Source organism: Hypanus sabinus, chromosome 10, assembly GCF_030144855.1.
Source record: "Hypanus sabinus isolate sHypSab1 chromosome 10, sHypSab1.hap1, whole genome shotgun sequence".
Taxonomy (NCBI): domain Eukaryota; kingdom Metazoa; phylum Chordata; class Chondrichthyes; order Myliobatiformes; family Dasyatidae; genus Hypanus; species Hypanus sabinus.
The window spans coordinates 18151474-18167173 of record NC_082715.1 but is presented as its reverse complement, the minus strand read 5'-3'; the positions used below and the strand labels follow the sequence as shown (position 1 = coordinate 18167173).

At 41.5% G+C, this 15700-nt stretch overlaps 1 protein-coding gene and 1 long non-coding RNA gene across 3 annotated transcripts in view; both read right to left on the bottom strand.

Moving 5' to 3' along the window:
- The window catches only part of slc35f1 (solute carrier family 35 member F1), a 356182-nt gene that overhangs the window by 257450 nt on the left and 83032 nt on the right, over window positions 1-15700 (bottom strand). The gene's annotated exons all lie outside the window — the stretch shown is intronic.
- Window positions 7824-15681, bottom strand: LOC132400476 (uncharacterized). 2 transcript variants are annotated; one of them, XR_009514264.1, is made up of 3 exons: window positions 15622-15681; window positions 14502-14580; window positions 7824-10068 (listed from the first exon to the last, which is right to left on the bottom strand). It is a non-coding gene; the product is annotated as an uncharacterized LOC132400476 (long non-coding RNA). The 2 variants fall into 2 exon arrangements; XR_009514263.1 differs by having other exon boundaries at window positions 15418-15663.

Below are 15700 nucleotides of genomic sequence, written 5' to 3'. Positions count from 1 at the left end.
CAGGGATAATAAACCTGTTTCTGATAGACATTACCGTGCTTAAATACTCATTTTCACTTCCACAAGAGCTAGCTAATAAAGTCCAACCTGGTGTACATTAAACATTTAAGTGAAACGGACAAGGAAAAGGCTGGAGAAACTATCCAAATGCCATTGATCCAATAGTTATCCCCTCTCATCAAAAAAATTACCAGGTGTAGGAGCCATGCATCTGTCCTGATTCTGCATTGTATTCTGTGTTACATGTTTTTAACAGTATCTAGTCACAAGAGTGGGGGTGTGGGAATAAGTCATGTATTCATGCCTTGTTCATGGCCGTTTGTAGTTTGGGTCCAGCAGGACCTTCTACTGACCGCTCAAAAACACTCACTTACATTTAGCTTACACAGGGGCATGCTTCATTTTCATCACTTCAAGATCGCATGTTTGTTAGTTGCTGATAAAGGATCGAATACATATTCTCAACTTTTGCAGCAATCATTACAGGGGTGAGGGCACATCGTGCAAGTATAACAAATCTGTGGGGTCGCCGGCAGCAGATATTGTGTTGGTTTTAGTTTGGTTTTGCCATTATACCAGAGTCCATCCATCATCTGAGCTGGAACAGCCATTATATCATAGAAACTCTGTGATAATTGATAAAATATTCAGAAGGATAGAGCAATTATTTAACTTAACATAGCAAGGAGTGCATCATTGTCATTGTTATGCTTTGGCATTACATTACTTTACCACAAATATAGTAGAGGTTAACGTTCAGAATTCTGATCATGCCCAGCACTTGTCTGTGTAATAAAGGGAGGAATCATTCTTCCACAAGTCTTTGTCTAATGAATCACATTTCAAGATCTTAGAGGCCAGAATCTAGAGTAGGGGTTCCCATCCTTTTTGTACCATGTCAACCAAAGGGTCCATGGACTCCAGCTTGCAAACCCCCTGATCTAGAGATCAAAAGTCTCCAGATCTCAGCTCAGATTGGTTTTCACATGGTAGAAACAGATGAATCCCAGGAGGTAAACGGAGATTGATTGCCCTTGATATCAAGAGAGTAATTCACTGAATGTGACAGCAAAGAGACTTGGCAGGGTGTGGGGGGAGGGGGCACAGGGGGTAGAGCTCAATGGAAATCAAGAAATAAACACTTCTCTGTTTTGAGAGATGTTCTGTATAAAAGAAAGTGGCCATGGTTGTTATTGGACAACACTTCGTGTCAAACAGAGTTAGGGGGAAAAAGTTTAAGGGTAACACAAGGGGGAATTTGTTTACTCAGAGAGTGGTAGCTGTGTGGAACGAGCTTCCAGTTGAAGTGGTAGAGGCAGGTTCGGTATTGTCATTTAAAGTAAAATTGGATAGGTATATGGTTAGGAAAGGAATGGAGGGTTATGGGCTGAGTGTGGATCAGTGGGGCTAGGTGAGAGTAAGCGTCGGCACGGACTAGAAGGGCCGAGATGGCCTGTTTCCGTGCTGTAATTGTTATATGGTTATATCACTACAGGGGTCCTGGAGGCCATTGATCTCAGTCCAATTGTCTTTAGTTGCTATGCTTTCATTGCATCATGAGCTCAGTTGTGGGATGCTCAGCATTTGATTCCATTCATAAATTGGGGCGGGACAGTAGTGTAGTGGTTAGCACAACACTTTGTAGTACCAGCAAAAGGGGTTCAATTCCCTCTGCTAAAACTAAAGAGTTTCTCCTTGTGTCTGTGTGGGTTTCCTCCTGGTGCTCCAGTTTCCACCCACAGTCCAAAGAATAATTGACAATTAATTGGTCCCTGCAAATTAAACCATGACATAGGAGCAGAATTAGGCCTTCTGGCCCATCGAGTCTGCTCTGCCAATCAATCATGGCTGATCCTTTTTTACTACCTCCTCCTCGACCCCAGTTCCCGGCCTCCTCTATAACCTTCAATGCCATGTCCAATCAAGAACCTATCAATCTCTGCCTTAAATACACCCTCGACCTGGCCTTTACAACTGCATGTGGCAACAAATTCCACAAATTCACCATCCTTTGGTTAAAGAAATGTCTCTGCATCTGTTTTGAAAGGGCACCCCTCTATCCTGAGGCTGTGCCCTCTCGTCCTAGACTCTCCCACCATGGGAAACACGCTTTCCACATCTACTCCGTCCAGGCCTTTCAATGTTTGAAAGATTTCATGAAATTCCTCCTCATCATTCTGAAATTGTCCCATGATTAGACTAGGATTAAATCGGGGGATTGCTGGGTGGCAACGCTCAAAAGGTCAGAAGGGCCTATTCCGTGCTGTATCTCAATAAAATAAAAAATAATTGAAATGGATGCCTGTCAGCATCACAAACCTCAGGCACGGCTATTGGCCAGAAGCTTACTGGACCAAGCTTAGATTCAGATGATTACAAGCCTAATATATCCAGCTCTCCCCCTTATTAAGTTTAACCCCATTATCATTTAAATGAATGAATTCCACCTTCAAATGTACTTTCCCATGTCTGTAAAAAGCAGAATTTTGCACATTTGTGGTGCTTTCCTGCATTAAACGCTATCCACCACAGTTGTGTCCTTTTTACCCCCTCACAGCCTCACCTTTGTTTTCCCCTTTCTAGTGACCCTCTCAGCCCTTCTTCTACCTCACGCTCATGAGATGCCCATCACCCACCTCTTTTTCTTTCATAGCCCACTGTCCTCTCCTATCATCTCTCAACTTATTTCATCCCCTCTTATTTCATCCACTGTTCCCCCCTCACCTGGTTTCTCCTATCACTTCTCCCCCTCCCCTCACCGTCCTACTCTAGCTTCTGCCCCTTTCCTTTCCAATCCTGATGAAGGGTCTCGCCCCAAAATGCTGACTGTTCATTCCCCTCCATCATTGCTACCTGGCTTGCTGAGTTCCTCCAGCATTTCCTGCAAGTTGCCCGAGACTTCCAACAGCTGCAGAAACCATTGTGTCTATCAAGAGCTGTTGGTGACCTTCTGTTCCTATGGCGCGTTGCTACACTACCAGCAAGCTCTAAGATACTTTCTTTTCTTTTCAATCTTTTTATTGATTTTCATATATACACATAAAAAAAAACATAACATAATAATGAGTAAATTATGAATACAATAGACTTGAAATCACATTGATAATAAGATAACAATATCCTATTAAACATCAGCAGAAAAAAAATACCTTAATCAATCAAGTCCATATGATTATATATGAAAAAAACAAAAATAACCATTAAAAGAGAGAAAAAAAAATTTGAAAATATGTGAAAAAAAATATATATTAAGAAAAATAAAACACTAAACTAAACTAACATGGGCAATAATAATAGTTTACAAGTATATGATAGTGTCGACAAACTCCGGAACTCCATACCTGAACATGAATAAGCAGAAAGAAGGTCTGGAAAAGGCCAAATTAATTCATATGAAAATGTCAAATAAACGGTCTCCAAGTTTCTTCAAATTTAATTGATGAGTCAAAAATAGTGCTTCTAATTTTTTCCAGGCTCAGATAAGAAATAGTTTGAGAAAGCCATTGAAACGTGGTAGGAGGATTTACTTCTTTCCAATTTTGTAATATAGACCTTCTGGCCATTAATGTTACAAAAGCAATCATTCGTCTGATTGAAGGGGAAAACTGATTACCATCTTCATTTGGTATGCCAAAAATTGCAGTAATAAAATGAGGTTGTAAATCTATATTCCAAATTGAGGAAATCGTAGTAAATATGTCCTTCCAGTAATTATGTAAAGTGGGACATGACCAAAACATATGGGTCAATGAGGCCACTTCTGAATGACATCTGTCACATTGAGGGTTAATATGAGAATAGAATCGAGCAAGTTTATCTTTAGACATATGAGCTCTATGTACAATTTTAAATTGTATTAAAGCATGTTTAGCACATATAGAAGAAGAATTAACCATTTGCAAAATTTTTTCCCATTTATCTGTTGATATATTATATCGAAGTTCTTTTTCCCATTCTTGTTTAATTCTAACTGATATTTCTGGTTGTATCTTCATAATCATATTATAAATAAAAGCTACTAATCCCTTCTGACAAGGATTTAAGGTAAAAATCAAATCTGTAAAGTCCACCAAAGTTGAATTAGGAAAAGATGGTAAAACTTTATGTAAGAAATTTCTAATTTGTAAATATCTGAATAAGATACTTTCATTCAGTCTTTTCCAAAGGTGAATGTAGGAGCCATGTATCTATTTTCTGTCTGTCTGTATTGTACTTTGTGTTGCAAGTTTTCTACGAGTAACTTGGCACGTGGGTTGGGGCATGGGAGAAGTGAAGGGTACTCAGTCAATGTTAGTCTGGTTCGAGCAGGGGTAAGTCAGGGGAACAGCAGCTTTTTGTTGACTGTTTAATGCTGAAGTACATTTGAATACTGTTAGATTGCTTATTTCATTATATTGTTAGTTTTAGTTTCATCTTGTTCTTTATTATTACAAGACTGTTCACCTTTGCTGGTTTCTTAATCAAGGATCAAATGTACTTTCTTCAACCTCATTATTTGTGAAGCGTGTCATGCAGTGTCAACTTAGTCTCTGAGCAGTTTTGGTTTGTTTTAAAGTTATCTCTAAAGTAAATAATAGATCCCCCAATCACAATAAAAATACTTAGAAAATGCTAGGTCACATTCTGAAAATGTGTAAACAAATCAACTATCCCTGTCTTCTGTTTCCAGCCTCCATATTCAAGTCAATAAATTGTTTCCAATTCAATGTATCACCTTTTTAAAAAAAAAGTTTCTTTTGTGGAACCTTGTCCAAATCCTTCTGTAAGGATACACAAGTAACATTCATAAAGGGTGGTTGCAGGTGGGAGCTGAATGTCCAAGGATACACATTATATCAGAAGGATAGGAAGGTAGGCAGAACGGATGGTGTGGCTCTACTGGTAAAGAATCAGTAGAAAGATGTGACATAGGATCGGAAGATGTTGAATGCTTGTGGATTGAGTTAAGAAAATGCAAGGTTGAAAGGACGTTAATGGTAGTTATATACAGGCCTCCCAACAGTGGCTGGGAGGTGGACCACAGGATACAACAGGAAATTGAAAAGGCGTGTCAAAAGGGCAATGCAATGGTAGTCATGGGAGATTTTCAAATGTAGGTCAATTGGGGAAATCAGGTTGGTAATGGATCTCAAGAGAGTGAGTTTGTTGAATGCCTGGGATAGCTTTTAAGAGCAGCTTGTCATTGAGCCTACTAGTGTATCAGCTATACTGGATTGGTGTTATGCAATGAACCGCAGGCAAATAGGAAGCTTAAGGTGAAAGAACCCTTAGGAACCAGTAATTACAATATAATCAAGTTCAACCTGAAATCTGATAGGGAGAAAGTAAAGTCTGATGTAGCAGTATTTCGGTGGAGTAAAGGAAATTACAGTGGTATGAGAGAGGAGCTAGCCAAAGTAAATTGGAAGGAGCTGCTGGCAGGCATGTCAGCAGAGCAGCAATGGTGTACGTTTCTGGGAAAAATGAGGAAGGTGCTCCAAAAATTCCAAAAATAAAGGAATGCTTAAATGGTAAAATAGTACAACCATGGCTGACAAGGGAAGCCAAAGCTATTGTAAAAGCAAAAGAAAGGGCATACAACAAAGCAAAAGTTAGTGGGAAGATAGAGGATTGGGAAGTTTTTAACAACCTACAGAGAGCAACAAAAAAAAAATCATTAGAACAGAACAGATGAACTATGAAGGCAAGCTAGCAAATAATATCAAAGTGGATAGTAAAAGTTTTTTTCAAGTATGTTAAAAACTAAAAGTGAAATGAGAGTGGATATAAACTGCTTGAAAATGATAACCAGGAACATGGAGATGGTTGGTGAGTATTTTGCAACAGTCTTCACTGTGGAAGACACTAACAGTATGCCTGACTTTGTAGTGTGTGATGGAAGAGAAATGGGTGCAGTTACTGTTACGAGTGAGAAGGTGCTCAAAAAGTTGAAAGACCTGAAGGTACACAAGTCACCCGGACCAGATGAACTGCATCCTAGGGTTCTGAAAGAGGTTACATTAGCAATTGTAGTGGAATTAGAAATGATCTTTCAGATATCATTGGACTCTGGCATGGTGCCAAAGGACTGGAAAATTACAAGAAAGGAGGAAGGCAGCAGAAAGGAAATTACAGATCAGTTAACCTGACCTCAGTGGTTGGGAAGATGTTAGAATCAATTGTTAAGGATAAGGTGATAGAATACTTGGTGACACAAGACAAGATAGTACAAAGTCAGCATGGTTTCCTTCAGAGAAAATCCTGCCTGACAAAGCTGTTAGATTTCTTTGAGGAGATTACAAGTAGGATAGATAAAGGGGATGCAGTGGATGTTGTATATTTGGACTTTCAGAAAGCCTTTGACAAGGTGCCACACATGAGGCTGCTAACCAAGTTAAGAGCCCATGGTATTACAGGAAAGTTACTAATATGGTTAAAGCATTGGCTGATTGGTAAGAGGCAATGAGTGGGAATAAGAGGATCCTTTTCTGCTTGGCTGCCAGTGAATAGTGGTGTCCCACAGGGGTTGATGTTGGGACCACTTCTTTTTATGCTGTGTATAAATGATTTAGCTGACAGAATAGATGGCTTTGTTGCCAGATTTGCAGATGATATGAAGATTGGTGGAGGAGCAGGTAGTATTGAGGAAACGGGTAGGATGCAGAAGGACTTAGACAGATTAGGAGAATGGGCAAGAAAGTGGCAAATGAGATACAATGTTGTATTATGCATGGTCATGCACTTTGACAGCAGAAATAAATGTGTGGACTATTTTCTAAACAGGGAGAAAATCCAGGAATCTGAGATGCAGAGGGACTTAGGAGTCCTTGTGCAGAACACCCTGAAGATTAATTTGCAGGTTGATTTGGTGGTGAGGAAGGCAAATGCCATGTTAACATTCATTTCAAGAGGTCTAGAATACAAGAGCAAGGATGTGGCGCTGAGGCTTTATAAGGCACTGGTGAGGCCTCACCTTGAGTATTGTGAACAGTTTTGGGCCCCTCAACTTAGAAAAGATGTGCTGGCATTGGAGAGGGTCCAGAGGAGGTTCACAAGGATGATTCCAGGAATAAAAGGATTATCATACGAGGAACATTTGATGGCTCTGGGTCTGTACTCACTGGAATTCAGAAGGATGAGGAGGTCCTTATTGAAACTTTTTGAATGTTGAAAGGGCTAGACAGAGTAGATGTGGAAAGGATGTTTCCCATGGTGGGAGAGTCTAGGACAAGAGGGCACAGCCTGAGGATAGAGGGACGCACTTTCAAAACAGAGAAGCATAGAAATTTCTTTAACCAAAGGGAAGTGAATTTGTGGAATTTGTTGCCACATGCAGCTGTGGAGGTCAGGTCATTGTGTATATTTAAGGCAGAGATTGATAGGTTCTTGATTGGACATGGCATTAAAGGTTTTGGAGAGAAGACCGGGAATTGGGGCTGAGGAGGAGGAAAAAAAAATCAGTCATGATTGAATGGTGGAGCAGACTCGATTGGACAGGCTCCTATAACTTATGGTCTTATAAACCCAAATGATCATTTACTATCTTTTGGTTGTTTGGTGCTTGTTATTCAGTCATTAGTTGTGTATAGTTTTTTTAAAATTTCTATAGAGCTTGTTTATTTTTCTGTAAATGCCGCAAGAGAAACAATCTCAAGGTAGTACTGTATATGGTAACGTATATATGCATGATACTCAATTTTACTTTGATTTTAGTTACCTCATAAAAATACTCAGTTTTGTTAGACATGACTCAAACCTTTTCTTCTGCAGTATATTTTTATTTACAATATGTATAATAAATATATAATCAGAATGCCATTTTCTATATTCATTGTACTGGTAATTCAATACATTCCTCCAATACATTGATGCCATTAATGGGTTTCAGATCAAAGCTAGAAGCATCTTCAGATCAATCAGCAACAAATGGGGATCAAACAAGTACAGCGTCCACACCAAGGTGAAGCTGTACCAAAGCTGTGTTCCATCTACACTCTTATACAGGTCAAAATGCTGGCGCAAGACAGAGAATGACATTGCCAAGCTGTCGTCATTCCACACCATGAGCCTCCAGAAGATCCTCCATATTTTCTAACCAAGAAAGATCTCCAACCATGATGTGCAGAGATGGTAGGACCCCAAAATGCATTTCTTCGCGCTGAGCCTTTACAGTTAATGCACCAGGCATCATTGCACCCCTCGGGATGTGTTCTTGCACTTTGCTGTTGTACTTGCATGTAAGTTCCTCCTGACACTGGAAGACCAACAAGGTCTAAACAGAACACAATGTGCCTTTTGCAACGCGCACAGAATATCTGTGTGCCATGGTAGTGTGGTGTTTAGCACGATGCTATTACAGCTTGGAGTGTCCGAGTTCAGAGTTCAGTAGCAGCAGTATCCGTCAGGAGTCTCTGCACATCTTCCCCCTGAAATGCATGGCTTTTCCCCAAGTACTCCTGTTTCCTCCCTCAGTCCAAAGACATTCCGGATAGGTTAACTGGTCACTGTAAATTGCCCCATAATGAGGTTAGGGTTAAATCAGAATTGTCCGGGGTTACGGGGCAGTGAACTCGAAGGGCCAGAAGGGCCTATTCCACGCTGTATCGTTAAATAAATAAACTCAGCAAGTCAGGCAGCATCTATGGAGGGGAGTAAACGATCAGGAGTCCTAATGAAGGGTTTCAGCCCAATATGCTGACTGCTTATTCCCTCATAGATGCTGCCTGACTTGCTGCGTTTCCCAGTCTGTGTCGCTCAAGATTTTTTGGATGACACCAAGACTGGAAGCATAGTGGACAGCAAGGATGACTGTCAAACCTTGCAGAGGAATCTGGACCAGCTGGAAAAAAAGTACTGAAAAATACCAGATGGAATTTAATACATGCAAGTGTGAGGTGTTGCACTTCGGAAGATCTAAACAGACATACACAGTGAGCGGTAGAGCACTGAGGTGCTTGGGACAAATTTGGAGTATTGTGTGCTGTTCTGCTTATCTTCCGACAGGAAAGTTATCAGCAAGATTGAAAGAGTACAGAGAAAATTTATAAGGATGTTGCTGGGAGTTGATGGCCTGAGTTATAAAGAAAGGTTGAATGTTGGGACTTCATTCCCTAGAACACATGAGAATGGTTTTACGGGGTTTGCAGAACAATGAGGGGTATAGATAGGGTGTTTTCCCACTAAGGTAGTAAGTGACTAGAACTAGAGGTCGTAGGTTAAGGGCGAAAGATGAAATATTTAAGGGAAACTTCTTCACTCAGAGGGTGGTGTGAGTGTTGGACGAGCTTTCAGTGGAAATGGGTTTGATTGCAACATTTAAAAGTTTAGATAAGTACACAGATAGGACAGGGTTTAGAGGGCTACGAGCCAAGTGTAAGTCAACAGGACTAGGCCGAGTAATAATTTGGCCTGGACTAGATGGGCTGAAGGGCCTATTTTCATGTTGTAATGTTCTCTGACTCTATGATCTACCAGCATGTTTACTACTTTGAAACAACTGTTATAAGTATTAAGCAGCATGAAATTATTTTTGGGAAGTTTATTTCAGATAAATAGCTTTCTTTTTTAATTTTTATGGAGATACACATGGAGATCTCAATATCGAGATCCAGCCCTCCAAGACATACCTCCCAGCAACCTAGTCCAATCATAGAACAATAAACAGTGCCCAATTAACCTACCAACTGCTAGGTCTTTGGACATTGGGAGGAAACGGAGCACCTGGAGGAAACCCACGTGGTCGTGGGGATAACATACAAACTCCTTAAAGGCAGCAGCGGGTGAAATGCTTCAGTGAAGAATTTACTCATTAACTAAACAATAAAAGGACCTCACTGCAACTGGAGTTACAAAGACTTCTTTTTTACTTTCTTTGGCTATCACAAAGATGTGGGCTGATTTCCTTACTTTATTGGGCTAGTTAGCTAATTGCACTTAGGGAAGCATTATAAGGTACCTCATTATAAGATAAACATAATATATTTAGCCAAGATATGGAGAAGATTGCAGGGATCAAGGCAGAAACTAGGAGAGTAGATATAGCTCTTCAAAGGAGATGTCAATCAATATATGATACTGCCTCATTATAGCCTGAAAAATAGACCAGAAGACCATAAGATATAGGAGCAAAATGATTCTGCGATATGCTTAAAATAACATTAATCCCATCCAAGACAAAACTAATACAGTAAATCATTAAGATCACACATTTCCAAATCTTCTTGGTCGAAGCAAAGTTGTAAATACCCTGGAAAATCAGATTCATCATAACTTAATGGAATTGCATTTACTTTGTCAATAATAAATCAGTGACCTTTTAGCTCCATGCTAATCTTTTCACATGTACAGGGATATTTTTATCCTCAGTTTGCAACCCAATTAAGGGATATAAAAAGATAAAAGGGAAATCTAAGCCTGATATGTATTTTCCCCTTCTTGCAACTGATTAGCCTCTCAGTTCAAGCTATCTATCCAAGTCTATTTTTCACTGTCTGCCTTGCACTTGACCTTTTCCCATTAAGTCTGTCTCTGCTGCAGAATCCCAGTTAATTATCCTCTGTAAATCTTTCACACTGTGTTAGGAGAACTATGATCTATAGACAAAAAGCAATCAGAATGCATTCAGACTGGCGTCGTCCATGTGTCATTTGCACACACATATGAAGTTCATTCTATTCCCGAATGATTGTAGTTTGCCTCATTAATCTATAAATCTCTGATGCCGAATTGGAATTAATTAGAATAAAACAAATTAGCTTTACATTATTTTTGTCTATTTGAAATGCAGAGACAATAAATTTTCTTCACCTACAAAACCAATCTGACTACACAATCTGAGGATTGTCAGCATGCAGCGAGCAGGGTTGTATATAATCACTTTGATTAATTAAGGTCTACTTAGCAGTGTGCACTTGAAGTAGCTGCGCACATTCAATGATGAACATATATGACTTGAGCAATATTCACGATTACCTGCTTTGGTTGGATTTTAGAAAAGCAACATTCTATCCTATTCCAATCTAACTCCTTCCAAATCTCCAATTCCAACCTCACTTCTTCTCAGTCCCCCATTCCTTTTTTTTGTAATTTATTTTTTTTTATTGAAGATCATCATCTCACTCCTTTCGAACGCTCAGCTCTCCTCTCCCTCCACACTAATCCTAACCTCACCATCAAACCTGCAGATAAGGGAGGTGCTGTAGTAGTCTGACTAACTGACCAGTGCCAACCCTCAGACACCATTTCTTACTTACCCCTCAAACAGGACCCCACTAAGAAACACCAGGTCATTGTCTCCCACGCCATCACCAACATTATTCACTCTGTGGATCTCCCATCCACTGCCACCAACCTCACAGTTCCCGCACCCCACACCTCCCGTTTCTACCTGCTACCCAAAATCCACAAACCTGCTTGTCCAGGTAGACCCATTGTTTCAGCTTGTTCCTGCTCCACTGAACTCATATCTGCATACCCCAACTCTGTTTTATAACCCCTAATTCAGTCCCTTCCCACCTACATCCCTGACACCTCACACGCCTTTGATCTTTTCAAGGATTTCAGATCCCCTGGCTCACATCATCTTATTTTCACTATGGATGTCCAGTCCCTATACACCTCCATTCCCCACCAAGAATGCCTCAAAGCTCTCCATTTCTTTCTGCACACCAGACCCAACCAGTTCCCCTCCACCACTACTCTCCTCCGCCTAGCAGAACTTGTTCTCATTCTAAATAATTCCTCCTTCGGGTCCTCCCACTTCCTTCAAACAAAATGGGTCCCAGCTATGCCTGCCTGTTTGTCGGCTACGTGGAACAGTCTACATTGCAAGCCTACACTGGTGACCTTCCTGCACTTCTCCTATTCTACATCGACAACTACATTGGTGCTGCTTCCTGTACTCGTGCTGAACTTGTCAATTTCATCCACTTTGCCTCCAACTTCCACCCAGCCTTCAAATTCACCTAGCCCATTTCCAACACTTCTCTTCCCTTTCTCGATCTCACCGTCTCTATCTCCAGAGACAGCTTATCCACCGATGTCTATTATAAACCAATGGACTCTCACAGCTACCTGGACTATACCTCGTCCCACCCTGCGACTTGTAAAGATGCCACCCCTTTCTCTCAATTCCTCTGTCTCCAACGCATCTGCTCTCAGGATGAGCTTTCCATTCTGGAACGAAGAAGTTCTTTTTCAAAGAAAGGGGCTTCCCTTCCTCTACCACTAATGCTGCTCTCAACCGTACCTCTTCCATTTCACGCACATCTGCTTTCACTCCACCATGCTACCAAGGATCGGGTTTCCCTTGTCCTCACCTACCACTCCACCAGCCTCCGCGACCAGCACATAATTCTCTGAAACTTCCACCACCTCTAACTGAATCCCACCACCAAATGCATCTTTCACTCCCCCCCCCCACTTTCAGCTTTCCACGGGGGTCTCTCCCTATACAATTCCCCTGTCCATTTGTCCCTCCCCACTCTTCTCCCTCCTGGCACTTATCCTTGCAAGCGGAACAAATGCTTCACTCGTCCCTACACCACCTCCCTCACTACCATTCAGGGCTCCAAACATTTCTTCCAGGTGAGGTGACACTTCACCTGTGAGTCTGTTGGGGTCATATACAGTATTGCGTTCGATACTCCTGGTGTGGCCTCTGGCATATCGCTGAGGACCAACGTGGATTGGGAGACTGCTTTGCTGAGCATTAACGCTCCATCCACCAGAATGAGCGTGATCTCCCAGTGGCCACCCATTTTAATTCCCATTCCGATATGTCCATCCGTGGCCTCCTCCACTGTCAGGATAAGGTCACACTTAGGTTGGAGGAACATTTGGGTATATTACGTTTGGGTAGCCTCCAAACTGATGGCATGAACATCAATTTCTCAACCTTCCATTAATGCTTCCTCGCCTCCCTTCACCATTTTCCATACCCTTGTCCCTCTCTCATGTTATCTCCTTGCCTACCTCCCATCTCCCTCTGGTGCTCCTCTCCCACCACCCCTTTTCTTCTTTCTGCCATGGCCTTTTGTCTCTTTCGCCAACCAACTTCCCAGCCCTCTGCTTCCTCCTTCCCCTTCCAGTTTCACCTATCGCCTGACACTTCTCTCCCACCACCCCCCCCCCACCCCCACCTTTCAAATCTGCTCCTCAGCTTTTTTTTCTCCAGACCTGCCACACAGTTTCGGCCCAAAACACCAACTGTATCTTTTTCCATAGACGCTGCCTGGCCTGCCGAGTTCTTTCAGAATTTTGCGTGTGTTGCTTGGATTTCCAGCAACCGCAGATTTCCCCATGTTTGTGATCTGTCTTGAGAAATCACAGCCTATGGACTCACTTTCAAGCACTCTACAACTTATGTTCTCAGTATTACTTACTTACTTCATCATAATCATTTATGTTTTCCTTGTATTGGCACAGTTTATTTTCTTTTGTACGCTGGTTGTCAGTTTTATTTCCGTGTAGGGTTTCATTGATCCTATCGTACTTTATATACAGGTGTAAAAATTATAAGGGGTACAAATAGGATAAATGTAAGCAGGCTTTTTTCCCCCCATTGAGGTTGGGTGGGAATACGACCAGCGGTCACGGATCAAGAATGAAAGGCGAAAAGTTTACCGGGATCATGAGGGGAAACTTCTTCACTCAGAGGTCCATGAGAGTGTGCAATGAGCTGCCAGCACAAGTGGTGCATGCAAACTCAATTTCAATGTTTAAGAGAAGTTTGGATAGGTACTTGGAAGGCAGGAGTATGGAGGGCAATGTTCCTGGTGCAGGTCGATGGGAGTAGGCAGTTTAAATTGTTACAGCATGGACTAGATGGGCCGAATGGCCTGTTTATTTGCTGTACTTTTCCATGACTTAATAACCCTATTTCTTTGTTCTCCTGTGAATGGCTGCAAAAAAGTGAATCCCAGGGTAGTATATGGTGATATATATGTCTTTCGATAATAAATTTAAGTTCAACTTTGAACTTGTAAATTCAGATTTCCCACCACTTTTATTAGCAAATCCATTAGCTTTAAAAGCACAATAGTGCACACATCACCACACTCAGAGTCACATACTAATGAAAACAGCCCCATTAGTTTGTTCCTGGCATAATTTACATTTCATTCTGATTTTATTCTTATTCAGTTTCTGCAGAGTTCCATACATTACTGATGTAAACACTGTACAGGGTTAGAGACGGCGAAGGATGGAGTGAGGCAGGCACTAACTTCTGTAGATTCCCTCTGAGACGACTTTCTGCTATTTCTAAAGCACAAGAGATTCTGCCGATGCTGGAAATCTAGAGCCAGACGCACAAAATTCTGGAGAAACTCAGCAGCATCTACAGAGGTTAATAAACAGTCAACGTTTCAGGCCAAGACCGTTCACTATGGTCTCACCCAAAATTCTGACTGTTTATTCCTCTCCATAGATGCTGCCCACCTCGCTGAGCTCCTCCTGAATCTCCTGTGGGTGGGTTCACGTTTTCTTGCTGTCCCGGTATGCAGAAGATCAGTTTGACTCACCATCTCCTGCAGCTTGCTTTGCCTGTCAATCACTATTTTCAATGGTGTACTTCCTGTTCTTTCCCGAAATTGAGGCTTGCTTTGGGTAGATAAACATTGTCATTATCTGAATCAATTAAAAAATTATGACATAATTTACCGACAGTCTACTGCTGCTGCTTCATTAAATGATGGTTAGACATAAAAATCCAGCTGCTACTTTCCCAGAAGAACCATCCTCCATTCACGATGTTGATTCAACACTTCGCCACCTCCCATTAAAATGCAGTAAAAGGCACAAAGAGCCTGTACTAGCACAGCAGATCTGAAGTAAAGATTAGGTTTCAATATTGACATTTTGTCCAAACACACTCCTAAAAGTGTTCAAAGTTCAAAAAGTTCTAAGTAAATTTATTATCTATGCACATATTCATTCATCATGTGCCGTGTGGTATGACATAGGCCATCAGGTCTCATGACCATGATTGTTCTTGGCAAATTGTTCTGCAGAAGTGGTTTGCCATTGCCTTCTTCTGGGCAGTGCATTTACAAGATAGGTGACCCCAGCCATTATCAATACTCTTTAGAAATTGCATGGTGTCAGTGGTCACAAAACCAGGACTTCTGATATGCACCAGCGGCTCATACGACCATCCACCACCTGTTCCCATAGCTTCACATGACCCTAATCGGGGGGGGGGGGGGGGGGGGGAGGCTAAGCAGATGCCTCACCTTGCCCAAGGGTGACCTGCAGGCTAGAGGAGGTAGGGAGCAGCTTACACCTCCATCGGTAAAGACCACCACCCACAAAGCATATATATGTCACCATATACAGCCCTGAGATTCACTTTCTTATTCTTATCTTTACTTCTAAATGATCAGACTGACATTGAAAATAACCCGATAAGTACTGAACTGATTCAGTTTTAAATTGTACCTTTGTGCAGGAGGTAGAGTTGCTGGAGATCCTACACTTCCAGGTTCAGGAACAGTTATTACCCTTCAACCATCAAACTCCTGAGCTGGCGTGGATAACTTCACTCACCTCAACCCTGAACTGATTCCACAACCTATAGACTCACTTCCAGGGATTCTACAACTCATCTTCTTAGTACCTTTTTTTCACTATTTGTAGATTTACCTTATTTTGCACATTGGTTTATGTAGTGAGGGTGTGGCTTATTTGCCAGTCAGAAGCCACTGCCACCACATCAGCTGTT